Source organism: Aptenodytes patagonicus, chromosome 2 (assembly GCF_965638725.1).
Source record: "Aptenodytes patagonicus chromosome 2, bAptPat1.pri.cur, whole genome shotgun sequence".
Classification (NCBI taxonomy): domain Eukaryota; kingdom Metazoa; phylum Chordata; class Aves; order Sphenisciformes; family Spheniscidae; genus Aptenodytes; species Aptenodytes patagonicus.
Genome location: NC_134950.1, coordinates 66,983,548 through 67,000,651, shown reverse-complemented (window position 1 = coordinate 67,000,651; position 17,104 = coordinate 66,983,548). Strand labels below are relative to the sequence as shown.

General features: G+C 39.5%; 1 protein-coding gene across 2 annotated transcripts in view; it reads left to right on the top strand.

Annotated features, from left to right (window-relative positions):
• Window positions 1–17,104, top strand: part of MBP (myelin basic protein) — a 125,037-nt gene that overhangs the window by 37,330 nt on the left and 70,603 nt on the right. The gene's annotated exons all lie outside the window — the stretch shown is intronic.

Below are 17,104 nucleotides of genomic sequence, written 5' to 3'. Positions count from 1 at the left end.
TCATCATTTTCCCCTGATGCTAGTTCTGTTGTCTTTGATGCTCCTGGGCAGTAGCTGGGAAGAAGAGTGCGGGGGCCATGTTTTATTTTAATTCTCAGTTTCACACGCTTGTATTTCTGATAATGTAACTGACTGTGCAGCTAGGTCAGCGTAACTAGTTGCGAGACATGGTTTTACACTATGCATTGGTACAAAGGCAAAACCCCAGCTCTGCTCAGGTCTGATGCTAAATGTTCTGCCATGAGAAAAGAGGAGTTCCACATTTCTAAGGCGAGTTGAATCTTGCTTTCACTTGTAAATTCAGCAAGTGTGAAATGGACATCGGAAGGAAAAGGATACAGCACTTTCCCAAATAATCACTTTAACAGTAGCTTCTTTTTGCACTTCAGAAGCTGAAGATTAATTTCTTACGTAATTGCAGTTATTTGTACACTGAGTAAATTTAACTTGTCTGCAGCTACAGTTCAAAAACTGATTTTTTCCACTGTGAGCTAAAATGTCACAGAATGTTTTTCCTTTTTACTTAACTTTCTCATGCCCGCTGCTTTAAGTTGATGGAAATACTTAGGTAGCATTTGCTGGAGGAAAAACAAAGTTTTTTGCAAAAGGAAATTGAAAAAACTTTTAAGCAGAGTAATATGACTTAATTCTTGATTGCTGAGATAAGGCTCACTCTTAAAACCAATCTGATCTTTCAGTGCAGCATCCCGTGGATGTGGCCATAAAAATATCAAAATTTGCATAGAGCTGAAAACCACTTAACCTGGATGATTAGGGGGACTTCTGAGCTTCGGTTGTAATCAAGAGGCAATAATGGAAACCCTGCATTTTTGACACAGAGTGACATTCAGGTTGGTGTAGCTGGACTTAGCTAGAACTGAAAGATGAAATCAGAGGCAGGAGGGCACTCGGCTTGCTCATGAAGTCTGTGCAGCTCAAAAGCCAGAGAAGACTTAAGAGCCAGAAATCTTAGCAAGTCTATCATTGATGAGATCTGTCCTTAAACAAGTCACTTATTACCAAAACAATAGTCAACATTTTTGGGTCCTCAGTTATTCCCTTACTGTGTAAGAGCTTCAGGACTAGATTCACTGTCTGGTAGTGCTGAGGTTTGCAGATGAGTTACGGAAATCCCAATATACTGGAAACGTCTCAGTTAAAAGGTACTATTCGAGACTGTTACGTTGAAATCTGGGTGATTTATTTATTTATTTTGGTTTTGTGGTCATAACTGACTTACATGTCTAGCACATTTTCCTAGCCTTTCACACCCCCCCTCTTCCTTCCTTTCTTTATGTTCCTTCTACTCCTTCTTACACCCAGTTTCTTTCTGCACACTACTTTCTGCCAGCATCTCCATCTCTGATGCAGTATAAATTCAGTGCTATGTTTTGATTTTTCTGAGGCATTAGAAATAATACTTAATTGCTAACACTGCTCAGAAACAGTGAAGAGATGGCTAACTAACAGGCAGTCTGATCAGGAAGGTGGGAACACCATAGAAGAAAAGAGAGAAAACTTGCACTTTTCTGACATGTCTACTTGAAAAATGGCTTTCTCTTCCAGCCAGCTTTCTCTTTATCTGTCCCAACTAGCCCAGCCTACCACAGTACGTTGCTTTACAAAGAAATCCAGCAGTGCCATTGCCAATATTTGAAAGCTGAAAATCAAAACTATCTCCTGTTATTTTTATGACCAACTATCACTGTCATTTATATACTGTTTTGTTATAAAGTTGTGTGGCTTTTTTGCTTTTATACCTTGTACCTGTTAAAGAATCTGTTTTATGCAGAAAACAAAAGAATTCTTTTGGGGAAATGTAGCTAAAATTTGTCAATGTGAAGTGGAACTGTGTGCAAAAACTTTAAATCCCGCTTTAATTCCTTGTGTGCATGTATATACATGTATGCACACATCCATATATAAAAAAAGTACAAGTGTATATTTAAAATATATATAAAAATGCAAGTGTATATTCAAGTATAGATACTCGGCTTATATCCCTGTATGGCTGCAAATGTGCTTGCTATATGAGTTTCAAAAGGCAAGACCAGTAGCCTTCCACCCTGGGGAGTCTGGCTATCCATTCTCATCTTCCCCGTGAACTACAGGCTAAATGTTTTCTTAACGTTGAGCCAGAGCTTTCTACTGCAGATGAAACTTGCCTTATGGAGCACAGTGATAAAGCCTGAATAATCACTGTCTTTTTTTTTTGCACGCCCCCCCCACCCCCAGTGTCTGAAATTCCAGACAATCCTGTATTTTCAGACTTGGCAGATGAAAGGTTGGCGAATGTGAGACTGTGAGAATCTGAGAATCTCAAGTCAGTGCATGTAACAGTTCAGGATGTAATTAATGTATTTAACAAATATCTAGCACTAGCATAGATAAAAATACCTTAGTGTTCTAGGAAAGGATTCAGAGCTTGCAGTAGGTGAGACCCACTGCATAAAGTAACAACTGTTTTGTCTTTGGTACACTGCTACACAGAAAACTGTTTGGGATGGTCGATGTTACTTTTGGAGCTCAGTCACATGAGATGAGATTCTAGGTCAAAAGCTGTACCTTTGAATGAAGGTACAGCTTTATTCATGAAGACTAAAACTTAGTTTTTTCCACTGAAAGAAGTAACTTGCCTTATGCTGCAGGATACTTGCTGATAGAAAGAGGTTCTCTCCTATGACGTGGTGCTAATCTTCAGTTTCTTTCAGAATCAAATCTGTGTTCAGAGAAAACCTATGTAATATATTTCATTTGAGATGGATCTGAACCGCTGTAATCCATTACATTCAGATTGACTTAAATGAAGCACGTTGATTTGTAGGTGCTGAGAATGTGGATCTGCAACATTTAGCCTTAGGATTCTTGCAGATTCATTTACTTGACAAATTACTTTTAATGTTGGGATTTTTTTTTCCCTACAATTCAATATTTCAAGAAAATACAATTCTTAAGAGGAGGTTTTTCTTTATATTTTCTTCAACTAATTTCTTGCTTTATAAGTAAGAGTATTGGTAAGTAGAAAAAATAGGTGAAATATCTCTTTAAAATTAAGCTTTGATGCTTTTTCCTCTTGTTCTGACTTCGGTGCTTTGTGTTTTCCTTTCCTGCAATCCTCTTGGGAGGGGAGGGAACATAACTCCATTCTGGAATTTCTTTGATGTACCTCTTCTGCCTCTTGCACCCTTTTCCTTTCCTCTGGTGTTCTTGTCTTATGTAGGCCCTATAAGGATCAACAAAAACATCTAAAAATGAAAGTTCTGTGGAGCTTGGGGGAAAGGAGGCCAAAAGGTCCCTGTCTGTGGATTCCAAGATCTTTCAGGCATCAGATTCTACTCTGCGATTTTGCAGAGACTTTATAATGCAATAGCCTAATTCAGTTAATACTGTAATAACACTGTATTGCAGCTGTTGAGTCACCTGATTATGGGAGATTAAAAGATTTGTGATATTTTGGAAGCTTACGGGGCTTGACGCATAGACTTTGTATCAACTATATTGTGTGTCTTTGATCACTTCTAATTTGGCCTGCTGCTGCTGTATATAAGGGACAGGAGACCCTCTGAACACGTCTTACATGGAGCCCACAAGGGAGATGGCTCCATCAGGAGCAGGGAGGGCTTGGCTTCGATCCCAGCTTCTGAGCACTGGTCTCAGCAGTTGACAAGTTCTTCTGTTTTTTTTGCCCTGAGCAGCTTGGTTTAACCAATTAGGCTACGAACTGTGGGCTGGCTGAGCAGGTGCAGAGCTGCTTTCTTCTGTGCAGAGAGCCAGATGGCCAGTTAATTGTCCCAATCGCTGAGTAAGACTTGGCCAAGTCTCCTGCTCAGTTCTCAATTCTGCTGCTGTGCTGCCACGTTGGGTCTTGTGGCTTTAAGAAAATGAGGACTTCGAGGACATCTCTGAGCATCTGGACTTCTCTTAGTCACAATTTAGCACGGTTAGTTTCAAACCTTGAAATGGTTCCTGGCTGGTTTTTGTTTTCTTAAAAGAAAAAATTGCCTGATGCTTAACAGGGGTAAAGACTTGTTGGTCTGAGTTAGGACATCTTGCTTGTATCAACATTGTTAGTATTGAAATGTGGTTGCAATGGAGGAAAAAAACTTCAAGTAGGAACCCGTATTTTGACGGATTGATTCCCTGGGATTTTGCAAAGAGAACTTGTATCTGTTGAGTTACTTATCACAGGAGAAGAGTTGGGGGGAAGGATTTTGAGGGGAGAGTATTTTGGTTCACTAGAGTTTCCAGAATCCTTTTTTAGGATAATTATTTTTAATTCTTAGGAAGAAATGGGAAATGATTATTTGAATGCTGCACTTAAAATGTGCTAGACTGTTTTTCTACCAAGGGGTCGTAAACTTGCTAATAGAAATGCAAATGAAATGTGTTTGCTTATCTGTATGCTTATACTTAATCACTCAGTGTAATAACTGCAACTATAGTTTACATGTAACCTCTTCATATGAATATATTTGTGAAATGCAATATATGTAACTCAGTTGCTTTTGTGTCAAGACAATCCACTTTTGTTACAGTAAATCATTTTAGGAGATAAAACTGTGGGGTGCTAGAGGCAAAGGATGGGATGAAGCAGAGTAATGATAATATGTCCTTTGCAATGGTAGGGAACTGAATTTAAAAGATGCCTAGGTATTTCCAGTAGACCACCTATTTGTTCAATGCTGAAAAGACGGTCTCTTGTTCTAAAGTGATTCTGAAGTTCCATGTTGATAGTTATTCAAGCAGCTTGAATAGGCTGTCAGTCAATTCACAAGTAGCCTGTATATGGGAAGGATCAAATGTGTAAGTTAATACAATACAGCTATTTAAGTTTTTGTATTTAGAGTTGATGAATTCTAATCTGCTTTTTTTTTTTTTTAACATCCATCGTGTTCCATCTGTTTTCTTCAGCCCTGGATCTGTTTTGCACAGCTTTTTTTAATAATGTTTTGACTGTGGATCTGGCGGTACCAATTCTACCTAGAAGTTTTGTAGCCAATGGATTATACTACCTCTAGGGGAGAGGGTGAAGAGCTTTGCATAGTCTGTTGTGCTTATGTTTGAAGTCTGTACTGCACAGTATGTGAATAAAACCAGAAAATCTGGCCAAGGACTAACTTTGAAGTTGTACCTGCTCCTTTTTTATGATGAAATACCAGCAAGAGAATGGCAGTGGAAAATAACTCTTTGTTCATGCATAGATTTTCTCTCTCCAGTTAAATTCTCTGCCTAGAGAAGCAGTTGAACGTAGCTGGTGCAAGTTTGATTTACAGTTTCCCGCATGACTCCTTTAATTCCTGCTTACCTATAGAATTGAGGCATGGATTTTAGCCTTCACAACACATATACGGTAACATAAAATTCTATTTATGTGCAGAGGGTTACTAAGTAACAGTTGCTGAGGGAAATGCAGTCTTTAACTGCATGATGTCTGTGCACTTAAAATTGCCAGCCAAGTAGTGCATTAATATAGATTTTGCACATTAATGTAATGGGATTTGCTGTGGGCTATGTGTGAGCAAAACCTTGGGGAAAAACAACAGCAGTGTAGTTTGAAGAGTTGGAGTCACTCCGCAGCCTGGTCTTGTGGACAGGAGATGAAACCTAGTTTTCCCCTTCTACCTCATCCTCTCCATACCACACCATAATTATGGACCCTGATATATTTGTCTGTATTTATATCTATACCTACCTATAGGTATAAAGGTTTCCACATGTAATCAGTATCTTTTGCATGTCTGTCTTCCTTCAGGGGGAGGAAGGTTGCGTGGCAAACAAACAAAAAGCCCATTGTGACTCAGGGATAGCTTGGGTGCCGATAATACAAGGAGAAGTTTGCCTTGAACTGTGTATCCTCTAGTAACTGTGTTTACCTCTAATTTTGCACAGAGATTATCAGAGGATTTGTTTTTTCTCAGGATTTCTTTTCAAGGAATGTTACTTTGGAAAGGTCGTGTGTCTAGCCTTGAGATGGAGCTTATGTATTGAAAAAGATTCTACTTAAGTGAGTAACCTTTCCTTTAGATCAAACCTAGTATAGGTTACACTAGGGCTGTGAGCTGGAGACATTTATGTGCTGATGAAAATGAGCAGTTGAACTGTCATGAAGTCCTACAGCTTTTAACTCATTTCTCTGTTACAAAGCCACTTTGTGTCTGCAAATACTTGGAAGATGGGGGGTGTGTGTGTGAATAATTATTGCAGTGGGAAGGTAACACGAGCTTATTAGGCTGTATGATTTGCTCATCGTGAACTACGTAGAACTTCATTTCAGTGAGGTTCTTGTATTAATTATACCGTTATGTCAGTGTATGTAAAAGATGTGCAAAAATAAATTTTGGTAAGTAACTACTACCACAGTCCTTTTATAGAAGTGCCATAAATATCTATCAGGCATATTTAGTTGTTAGTTTCTTGGATTTTTGTAACATTGTTTTAGCTGAATCCAAGGATGTTATTAGTTAATCACTGAGAAATGCATTACAGCTGGAAGTTGATATAATGTTATTTACCTGGGCTCTTCAGTAGCCAGCATTGCTACTGTCATGTAGATAGTATGCTAACTTGTCAACCTTGCAAAATTCACTTAATCTATTCACTCATGGCAATTGATTTTTTTTTTTTCTTGCTATGGATGATTTACAAAAAAAAACCCCAAACCAAACCTACTGACATCATCACTGTAAAGGCTGTGTACATTGATATATTTTGTTCCTGGCATTGTAAAGTCTCTTGACATTTTTGATGGGTATAATTCTAGAGTACTGTCTTGACGGCATTTTTTTGCCTGTGTTTGAGACACTGTAGTATCTGAGCTTTTTTTGTAGTCTCTCATACAGTCCACCCATTTTGGTTTTGAGGCCAGAAACCTTTTCCTCTGGGGAGAGGTGAGTCCCGAGTTCTTCATTGCTCAGTCAGGCTACTCTTTTTCTGTAACTCTCTGTGACCAGCTGTGACTGTTCAAGTGGTTTTAAACTGTTGTGTTAGCCACAGCTTTTCCCTTGGGAGGCTGTCATCTCTGGCAACAGTATTAACTCCAAGGAAAGTATCTTTAAAGTCTATAGAAGAAACAAAGCAGAACAAGGGGAGAAAATTTGTCATCAGAACTCTAAGCACATACCTGTTCTTCCAAACCCCTTTCTTGTTGCTATATAGGGACTCATGCATATCTTTTCTCTCAAATGCCCAAGTTTAGGAGAACTGGGGTTAAATCTTTTTGCTAGTAGTGCCTTTCTTTGCCATGTACTTCAGGAGCTGCTCATCAGTTCCAAACATCTGTAATACAATCATTTACAGTCATTTAACTTAAATGGATGCAAAAAAATAAACAAAACCTTTTTTACAAAGCTACTTGCTGGCCAGTTGGCCCCCAGCCGATTCTAGTGAATGGGGTTATCTCACTTCAACAAAGGCAAATGCAAAGCCCTGCATCTGAACTTCATGAGATTCTTGTCAATCTATTTCTGTAGCCTGTGAAAGTCCCTCTGAATAGCAGCTCTGCCTTTCAGCGTACTGATGAGTTCCCCCAGTTTGTTATTATCTGGGTCTTTAATAAAGACATTAAATGATATTGGCCTTAGTGTTGATCCCTGAGGGATGCGGCTGCTGACTGACCGCCAGTTGGACTTCATGCCATTGATCACAATCCTCTGAGCCTGGTGGTCCAACCAATTACCCACCCCTCGTATTCCGCCTACCCAAACCTTATCTTCTAGGTTTGACTATAAGGGTAGAGTGGCAGACCATGGGAGGCTGTGTCACAGGCCACACTAAAGTCAGGGTATGAGACATCATGCTTTTCCCCTCCTCCACGGAATCGGTCATTTCATCACAGGAGACTCTCAGGTTGATCAGATACCATTTACCCTTGGTAAATCCAAGCAGGCTGTCCCACTCACCTTCTATCCATGGAGAACAATTACTGTTAAAACTGTTCTGTCATCTGCCTTTAATAAAAAGATAAAAACAGCTAAGCATTTGAAATGCTATGTATTAAGTATGGCTCTCACTTTACCAATGCATTTGAAATGCTGTGTATTAAGTATGGCTCTCACTTTACCAATGCATTATCGCCCCTTCACTGTAGACGCAGAGGTTTCTGTTGAGCACAGAACGTACCCTACCTTTGACAGTCTTTTATACTTCAGTAAAGTACTGCACTTTGGGATAATTGACTAAAAAAATACTGGAGATGAGGTCTTTTTCTTTCAAGACGAATCCACATAAAAGAGAAGCAGCGTGAAGTGCACTTTCTAGTTGGACGATGATGCTTGCTTGCTTGAAACCTTGCTAGAAAGACGGACGCTGGTCACAGCTTCACAAAGACTTGACAAATTGATACCAGCCTGTATATAGTAACTCTTAACAGTACAGAGTTAGTGTTGAGTGGTCACGGAAGAAAGGCAATGCTGGCAGGCTAAGCTAAGGTTTTTGGTTTTTTTTTTTTTTTTCATTAAATAGCTAAAAAAGAGGAAAGATCTGAAAATTAGGCACTGAAGGAAAAGGCGAAAGTTGAAGAAGATAAGAACAAGTGTTCCTGCCTGGAGTTTGAGACAGACCCAGGCAGTGAATAGAAGTGCTTGCTGGTGGTGCTCCAATCTACCCCACAGAGCTTGGGGCTTGCACAGATGATGACTATAAATGGTGCAAAAGTAGCACTTATTTAAATAACTTTTTTTTTAATATACAGCTCTTGAATTTCAATATGATACAGATATGTGCTTGTTCCTGCCTCCCCCCACCATGATACCTTTCGTCTCCTGAAGGTGTGCAGGGTTTTTACTAGAACCACGTTAATGAATCAAACTCTGGTAAACTGAATCATCCTTTTAAAATGTCAGTTTCTATTTGCTTTTTGGCTCACTGAGTGATAAGGTGGCTGCTCACAGGTGTGGTCGTATTTCTGGTATTACCATTTCTCCTGTCTGTACATGCACATGAGTCTGTCATTGTCATCACTTCTGACATTTCTTTACTTTGGTAGTACAGAAGGTGGACGTTTATTTTTACAGTCAGTTGGAAATTTCTATTGCCTGGTATTTCTCAGATTTGGTTTCTTTGTTTGACTTTTTTTATTTGGAAAATGGTAGCTACAGTTGTTTAAAACAATACTGTCCCTGTAAACTGTTCCATTTTAAAAAACAGCAAAACAAAAAGTGCTTCCGAAGAACAGGATTATGTATAGTGCAGATGGCATCTTTCTTATTCAGTGATTAGATTATCTGTTCATACTTTTCAAAAGGTATGAGAACAGCCTTATGAAACATTTATATTATGGAGCATGTATCTTATGTTGGACATCTGAAGACGCTTTCTGATCACAGTCTTTTTTTATGGTGTATGTAAATGGAAGCAATTAGCTCTACATGAAAACCTCCCCTATTTCCAGGTGAGTAATAGTGTGCATTTGCTGATGAATCAGGTGTCACCTGGGACTGAAGAAGCACTAAGTGTGAGATCTGAGTCATTTCCTCAGGCTCTCAAGGTTTGTCTTACCGCTGGCTCATTGTGGTAAGCAGCAATAGTTAACTCAGGTGACTATTTCTGAAAGTTAGGAATGGTTTAAATTCTTGATATATAAGAAAAAAAAAATGTAACAGTTTACCTGTCCTCGTTGCATATGGAATCTCCAAGACATGTTAGAAACTAGCCACATCACTTTACCAAAGTTTGGATAAACACTAATAAGATCACATATGCAAGTATCCACATATGCATGCTACAGTCTGGGCTGTGTTAGAGTGTAAGTGTGCTCCAGAGGAGGGCACCAATATCTGAAAGTGGCAGTGGAACTGGTATAATAAACCAGTTGGTGGCCTGGTAGCTGGAACTCGCTGAGGTCAGGCTCTGAGTGATAGCCCTTACAATGACTGGAAGCCTCAGTGAGATCAGGTGCTCTGATCAGATTTAAAATATGTGCTCATTAAAGTGTATTTATCTCACAACTGCATAAACATTCTGATACATATAGCATCTTCTATTTTCGTGTAGCTTCTTGCTTTAGAGGACCTTCAAATGCCACTTGTGGGGCAACTAATGAAATTGGCCTCTGCCATTTATTAACATCGGTAGCTCTTCAGGGTTTGGGGTTTCTTTTGTTGTTGCTCTTGTTGGTTTTTCCCCTCACAGTGGTCACCACAATTTGAATGCCAATTTAGACATTTTAAACACAGACTGAACAGTTGCCTGAAAATAAACAATTAAAATGTCATCTCTCTGGGCATCTTTGGGTAGACAATTGTTTTTGTATTTTTTTTTCCAAAATGTTTTGCCTCTGAGACTTGTTATTCCCTTCTGAGATGGGAAAGTTACTGAACATCTAGGTTAGTATTTCAGCTTGCTAGCTTCGTACATGTGTCACAGTGGCCCATTTTTCTTCTAATAATATTGGTGCAATTGTAACTCTGCACAGTAGTTTTTGTGAGAGTGCCTCTGTATTGGCTTAAAGCATGGAGGAAAGCATTGTTCTCTTGTTTTGCTTTTAGAAAACAAAATAGCAGAGTAAGAAGCAAAATCATGAGAAGATGTTTCTGTTCTTACACGAGTCATTGATGTAATGCCATTTACACAGAAGTGACTGACAAGTTTCACTCTGAAGGCATTCACCTTTGTGAAAAGCTGAACAAGCTTTAATGATGAGTTCGGTAGAGCCTCCTGCTTGGAGCCTCTGGAGTTGTAATTCTCACCACTATCAGCATCACAAAATTGGTTGCTTCTGAAGAAGCTATCAAAGAAGAAAATACCAATTTTTATGTGTTGCTGACAATACATAAATTCCTGTCTCCTCAGCGTTCTTGCACAGAGTGATCTGTGTGGGTGCTTGCTGAAGACTTTGAGAGAGTGTATATGATGTCTGAAAAAGGATTGGCTTACTAATGATTTTCAAATTGCCTTCTCTCTGAAAATAATAATAAAGCACCATGATCTTGTTTAGTGCATATGAACACTGTGAAAGGGAAATGATCATCTCAGTAAGGGTCTGCTCCTCCATTCCTGATAATAGATGTTGAAGTCAAAGCAAGCAGTGAATGGGAGCAGTTTCTGTTTGTGTTGGAGACATCATTGTGTAATTTTTCCTTGTTACTGAAGTAGATTATTTTGGTTAGCTTTTTTTTGAGATTCTCCTGACTTGTGTTGTATTGCTTTAGTGTTAATTAGGTGTATTGTTTTGTGTTAGTGTATATTTTATGACAGTCTTTTGGGTTCAGTTTAGAGAGTTTCTTGAAAAACGACTGACAGCTAGCATATTTCAGAAATCAGTTAATCTTCTCTTTAGATTTTACATTTTGTGGTTGATAAGGTAACTAGTCAAAGTGGGAAAGGAATCCTTGTTTTGCTCCTCTTCAAATGCCTCAGGCAAAATCATAAATTGATTATAATAGACGTTCTGAAATTGCTTTCTTAAAAATATTCAGAAAAGTATTGTATACATTTCAGTATTTGTTCTTCAGCTCTAGGATGATTTTTTTACTAGAATGTGGAGAAATATCTAGGATTTTTTTCATGTTTAGAAATTAATTTTATTTAAATATAATTGACAGTTATCTACTAGTTGACGTTTGGTTTATACTCAAGAGACTTACAGTGGCCTGCTGAAAGGAAGGTCTGACAGATTTGGGCCCACAGTTGAGCATTAGGTGAACAAGTCCCTGGGATAGTGGCTTTCTGAAAAGGTAGTTGTCCCTGACTTACGATTTTGATATCAAAATTTAGCATTTAGCTTTCTGTTGCTTCCTGATAGTTGTCTTGCATGAGAATTGAAGTTGCTGAGAGCTGATAGACAAAGTCTGTCTCTTAAAACGAAGTCTTTTTAGTGGTAGTGCCAGAGGAATATTGTTGAATTTGTATTTACTGGATTTCTTTGAAGGAGGGAGAAGCCTTTTATGCTACAAAAGTGTCAAAATATTTTGCAAGAACCATTATTGGTGAACACCCCCCCCCCTTTTTTTTTTTTTTAACTGATTTACTGGGGAAGGGGAAGATGATCCTACTTTAGGTTATGGCTTTCCTTTGCAATTTTTGAATTTTTGCAGTGTTACGTTCATGTAACTACTACCCAAAATCTCTGATATTGCTTCTTTTTCAAAGAAAAACACAGGGAAGATACCTATTTGCCATTTGACTTAGTTTAGAAATCTATTTATGCCTGCTGTTATTTGGGACTACAGTCTGCCTGCATATCTCCTGTTAAGAAACAATTAATGATGAAAGGGTTTAAATCCAAGTTCTTAAACTACTGTATTTTGTTGATATAGAAGTGGGAAAGCTCAAATTTGCAAATCTTGAACAAAGACAGATTTAAAAAAATTAAGAAAAGGTGACTTTTTTAAGGAAGTCTTCTTGCAGTGTCTTTGGTGAGGTATGAGAAAGGGAGGTAACTTCTGTTTTTTGAGCGTGTTGAGAAAAAAAACACATTGAGGTGCCTTAATATGGTTCTAAAAATTAACATATACTTCCCAAGTGTCCCTCCTTCCTGTATCTTTAAATCCAAGGTCCTTACTTAAGGTGCAATTACATTTTTGCACATGCTCTCTCTCATGTGCTTTCTCTTTTAGGAGAGAGATTTGGATCCATGGTGTTGTGGGAGGGCTGCTGGGGCTTGTTGAATCCTTGGACCATTATCCCCTTGCTGCTCTTCCACGTGGGCACCCTTGATACTGGAAGGGGAGATGTAGTGCCTATCTAGCATGGTTATATGGCTCAGGGGCTGAGGAACAAGGGCATAGAGGCCAAGGGTTTTCTCCTTGATCCTCCCAGTGGGGGTGTGGGGCTTGAGAAGAACTGCATGGATCTGGAGGTCAACAACTGGTTGCACAGCTGTTGCTGACAACAGGCATTTAGTTTTTACAACCATGGGGACCCTCTTTGAGGATCAAGCACTGCTCAGAAGAGACTGAATCTACCTGACCAAGTGGGGCAAAAGCATCTTTGCCAACAGGCTGGCCAGCCTGCTGAGGAGAGCTTTAAACTAAGAACAATGAGGGAGGGAGATGATGAGCCACAGACAAGTGAGGAAGTGGTGGACCGAGTTGGCAAGCAAAGGGTGCAGGGTGATACGGACAAGAGGAACCTTGGAAACAACACAACAGGGCTGAAGGCAGAAGTTTATTCTGTAGATGATTGAGGAAAATAATCCTTCAGCAAATACTAGTTTTTGCTTAGTGTCTAACACTCCTGGTGAGTCTCCATTAGACTCAAGGTTTTAATAAGGCTTAGTATCTAATGTTTGTAGCATTTTTTTTATATAGTCTTATAGTGAGGAACGATTTTGACACGTTAGGATCTTGATGAAGTGATCCTTGATAACATGATCATGTCTTGCCTTATCTTCACATATCATAGCATCATAGAATGTCTCAAGTTGGAAGGGACCCATAAGGATCACTGAATCCAACTCCCTGCTCCTTGCAGGACTACCTAAAACTAAATCGTATGTTGAAGAGCGTCATCCAGACGCTCCTTGGACTCTTGACAGGCATCGATAGTGAAGGTAACACTAAGCTATTTTTTTTTGGTTTTTACTAGAAGTACCCTTACTTTTGTGCTCATACTGTTGTGCCTAGAGGTTTTTCAACACCTGTGGAGTTTGCTAGATGCACTTATTTTTCCAATACAACAGAGAAACCAGACTGACTACAGGAAATCATGTCCCTGCTCTTTATAGTTACCTTTCCTGATCACTATTCTGTGCCGATGACTTAAGCTTCAATTTCGGAGGTCTTCTACAAAACCATACACTTCTGAACTGAATAGAGGGGTTTTTTGTTTGTTTGCTTGCCTTTTTTTTTTAATTTACTTAAGTGGGAGTTAAACGGTGTCATACCCGTGTTTTACAATTATAGAATCTATTTTGTGTCTTCATCAGTTTCCTTTAACTAAAAAAAACTTACTTCCTTGCCAACTGTATTTCAAAACTGTTATCTGAAAAGAAATCTTTATTTACAATTTGAAAAGGGCAATCATGTTTTGATTATTTTGTAAATATCACCCCCATAAATCTTGACATGTGAAAATATTTTCTTTTAAGTGGTGTTTGTGCGTTTGTTTACACTATGCAGAGGGCCTGTGTTAATTCTGGGAGCACAGAGTAATCAAACTCAGTTTCTTTCAAGATCATGCATTTAATATTGGCCTATTGAAATCAACCAGGGAAGAGGAAAAGCTTGTGTCATTCAAAAAGTCCATAATTTTTTGTCTTGGGTGGATAGACGGGAATATTTGTACGAAGGCCTCGTGCTGTGCGACCGGTGGCGAGTTCATGGCAGCTTCCCCCTTAACCAAACATTGCGTAGCAAACCTTGTTTCTCCCATTAAAACTGTGGGTGGGGGGTTGGGGGTGGGGTGTGCTGCGTGGTGGATCGGATCTGAGAGTGGGTCTGGTTCAGGTCTCTCCCTCTCTCTCCCCTCACGGTGTTAAGAAGGATTATTTCTAGCCCCTCTCCTGCCCCTCGTTCTGCTCCTTGAGGGCCCAACAAGCGTTTGGAGCAGCCCAGCTTGAGGGCATGGTGAAGAGGGAGGACACGGGCCTAGGGGATGGGGCAAGGCTGGGGCCACGGGGGGAGTGCATGCTAACGAGGAGCTGAAATGTCAGGTTTTCTGGTTAAAATACCTTGCCACTTTTGAAAGACAAAAGTGTCTTTTTCTCAACAACCCACCACCCCCCAAAAACCCCAAACCCTTTTTGTACAAGATTTAAGAAATATTTGTTAATTTTATCACGGTGCAGAAACAAATGCATTGGTTAGTACTGTGGTCAAAATTTCCTTTGAACCTACAGGTCTTGTAGGTAAATAAAATATATTTTAATATCAGGTAACTTGTGTGTAAAATATTTCTAGGCCAAAGCTAAGAAAAACACTTCACAAAGCTAGAGACTGCCAAGTGACCTAAAGCAGTGAAAATGATCTTCCTTCCAAATCAGGGTATTAGGAAAATTCCCTTCTAAAATTAACTGCTCGGTGTTATATTCAATTCTTCTTCTAATTCTTGGCAAATAAGTGTAAATTCTGCTTTTTAAATGCTGAAAATGTCTTGGTAGTTTTTAGGGAGTTGAAGGGATGTAATTTTGAATGTAAAGTGCTTTTTTGTGAGCTTTCTTTCCTCATGAGCTAAGACTTGGGAAATGAAAATTAAATTCAAGAAGCTGAAAGTCCTTTTTGGTGTGCAGTGGAAATTGTTTCAGGGCGTGTTTCCTACTCATTAAGCTAAGAGGGGATTTGGATTAGTGTAATGCATCGCTGTGAGTAGAACTCAGAGAAAGTCCTTTAAAGTTGTCTACCTTTTTAGCCTTTTTTTTTTTTGTGGTACATTCTTAACACAAAGCAAGCACTTAAAAGATACTTTTGTTGCTCAGTAAAGCCAGTCTTCAACTACATGTAGAAATGAACGTATATGCTGGCGTATTGATTTTGCACACTGAAGGACTGGTTCTTGCCCGTAACGGAATTAAGAATAAAATACCAGAAGTGAAATTCTGGCCTCCTTGCAATCTGGTTTGCTGCTCGGGAACTGGGCAGAGCTGAACTGTTGCGTCGGGTGCCGAGTTCCTTCTCTCTGTGTTTAGTTGGCACGATTATGCTTCAGCTCTTTGTAGCCCACATAGTCACGTGTGTTCCACTTTGCTTCTGCAGGCCTGTGGAATCAACCATTTATATTGACAAGTGAAACCTTATCTGTTTTCTCTTAACAAAGGTAATGCTGGCTGCAGAGTCAGGATGTCAACTGTGTTGGGTTTTTGTCAAAAATACCTGTCCACCGTCAATTGGAATACTGCAAAAGCCAGAAGGTTTTCACAGCTGGGGGCCCAGAAAAGGTGGGGTTTCGCTGATAAGGTGGCAGACTGGTTCATTTCTAATAGTTCTGTATCGTTCTTAGGCCTGATGCTTTTACATTGAATATTTCTGAGATGCTCTCATTTTATAATATATTTCACTCAAAATACCTTCTAGGTAACGGGAGGAAGAAAATAATATTTGATTCACCTGAATATTTGATTTTTACTCATTTAAGACACTGAGCGTCTTCTTGTTCCTGGGGCACTGCAGGCATCCTTTTGTGTGATGAAGCAGATTTGGATGTCACTTAGGCATGATTTCCACACCCACCCACCCCCTCCCGCCCACTGCAAATGCAGTGCCATAGAGCCAGTGGTTGGTGGGAGTCTGGGAAAGGGCTGTACTCTCTCCTCTGAGTATCATGACATCAGGTAACTTCTGCACTGAATCGTGGTTTGGAATGATGGAAGTCTCCCAAATGTACTACTTTGTGGCCAGCCATTTCTAGGTGCCCACAGGGAAGTGTTTGAAGAGCTCTCTCGGTGTCTTTGCTTCCCTTGCTGTTCAGCGCTGCTTTGTAAAAGTGCACACACATGGTTGTGCAGCCCAGCACCCTGCAGAAATCCTTGTGGCGTTGCTTTGAGACAAGCTTGTAGTGCTGCTGAGTGCTGTGCTGTACCATTGCATTGTGCTCCCCATAGAGAGCTGCCACCTCTTTTACCTCCCTTCTCTCTTCCTGTGGTTAAATGGGGTAAATCAACAGGTTTACTGCCACAGACAGTCCTGTATAGACCCCTAAGGAGGATTCAAGGCTGAGGATCTCGGCAGCAAGCGTTTTGCTTTTTATTCATTGCAAACTGCCAAACTCAAACCTGCTATATGCGAAGTTCAATGTACAAGGTTGAAAGGCAATTTTTGCCTGAAAAAAGCCCAAAATATTTGTAACCCTTTCTCCCTGACTAGTGGATTGTTATTTTGCACTTTTTTTAATGGTCATGGTTGCCTTCGGTTTTTTCCTCTTAACTATTTTGCATCATTCTGTAGCTAGTTGCTAGTTTTTACATCTCTGTTATGCTTTTAGCATAGATGGGAGTATTCAGATGTTTAGATGACCCTTTTTATCTTTCTGGTGTATCAGATATCTATATGAATTCTTTCCAGATTTTATCGATTATGCTAGAATATAGAAGTGGTTTCATCAGCAGAAGGAAACAGGATTGCTTTTGTACGCTTTTTTATTATTACCTTTCAGAAAGACCTCAGGTGGCACTTGAAAATTACTAGGCTGCTGGGGTTAGACACTGCCCTTGTTCAATGTATTTATGAAGCCC